The sequence below is a fragment of the Myxine glutinosa genome, chromosome 1, assembly GCF_964187855.1.
Source record: "Myxine glutinosa chromosome 1, kmMyxGlut1.1, whole genome shotgun sequence".
Lineage (NCBI taxonomy): Eukaryota > Metazoa > Chordata > Myxini > Myxiniformes > Myxinidae > Myxine > Myxine glutinosa.
In genome coordinates this window covers 359,304,135-359,305,835 of record NC_136261.1, presented here as the reverse complement: position 1 = coordinate 359,305,835, position 1,701 = coordinate 359,304,135, and positions in this window count along the sequence as shown.

Here is a 1,701-nt window from a genome sequence, read left to right as displayed (position 1 = left end):
CTTCGAGACTTGGTTATGACAAACTTCCTTGCAAATGTCTGCTGCATTTCTTCTGCTCCAATCGGTTCTTCTGATCATTTCCTTGTTAAAGTGGACATCCCTCTGGCGATTCTCAGAGAGAATCCTCAGAGAGAATGAGTCTGGCATTTCACTCAGGCCGACTGGCATGGTCTTCAAGCAGCCATCAATCATCTGGACTGGTCTCCCATCTCGACTCCCTCTGACATCAACTCTTCCTGGGAATTCTTCCAAAGTAAACTGTTCTCTCTCTCTCATGCACAGATTTATCCCATCTCGTCTTCAGTTGTCATACCCCTCCTCCCGTCCATGGTACACTGAAGCTTGTGGTGAGTCAGTTGCCATTAACCAACATGCCTTCACCTCATGGATGACTGATTCAACTGAAGGTAATCTCGGTTCCTTTCACAAAGCTCGGAACAAGTGTGTGTCTACCTTCAGGAGAGCCAGGAAACAATATCTATCTACTCTCAAGACTGAACGCTCAAACCTGTCTCCCTCCTCCAAATCTTGGTGGCATTTGGTCAAATCTGTTTCTGGTGTTTGTTCCCCTTCCATCCCCTCTCTTACCTCAAATGACTACGCAGCCGACACTGCACGTGAAAAAGCCGAATGCCTCAACTCTGTGTTTGCCTCAAAATCTTGTGTCCCGAACCAATCTCTCTCTGCACCCAACTTTCCCAGTCGAACCCAGCTGCTCCTTGACTCTATGTCTTTCTCTCCTGACAACGTGGAGAAGTTTTTGTCAAACCTCGACTGTGACTCTGCAACTGGACCAGACGGCATCAGCCCACACGTCCTAAAATCCTGCTCTACCACTCTATCTCACCCTCTCTCTGGTTCTCATCACCCTCTCTTTTGCTCAAGGTCATCTACCATCTGCTTGGAAATCAGCCAACATTACCTGCTTTACACACAAAAGGTGCAAAAACAGATCCTTGCAACTACAGACCAATCAGCCTGCTCCCAATAATAAGCAAGGTCATGGACTCAATCATCGCTTCTGACATCAAATCCTTCCTCTTCTCCAATGGCTTGATCTCGGCTCATCAATTTGGATTCAGACCAGGTCATTCTACTCTGGACATGCTGCTTCTGCTGTCTCAAAAATTGATGGAGGTCCTCAATGCCAAACAGGCAATCAGAGCTGTCTCCCTCGACATATCACGTTCCTTGATATGGTCTGGCACCCTGCTCTGCTCACCAAACTCTCCTCCTATGGTATCCATGGAAATCTCCATGCATGGCTTGCAGACTTCCTCTATGGTCATAGTCAGCGTGTGGCCCTGAATGGTTTTCTCTCATCTCCCCTTCCTGTTCAGGCTGGAGTTCCCCAAGGCAGTGTTCTGGGCCCTGTGCTTTTTTTGGTCTTCATCAATGATCTCTCCGACTCTCTGGAAAATCCTCTCTATCTCTTTGCTGATGACTCCACTCTCTGCCACTCCATACCTCATCCCTCAGATCGGCAGTCTGCAGCTTCCTCACTCTCTACAGACCTGGACAAAATCACAGACTGTTCAAACAAGTGGAACATGTCTTGAAATCCTGAAAAATCTCACACTCTTACGATGTCTCTCTGAAAAGACTGACTGGATAACCCTCCCATCTACTTTCTCAACAATCCTCTCCAACAAGTTCTGTTACTGAAGCTTTTGGGTCTCACTATCTGCCATGATCTTTCCT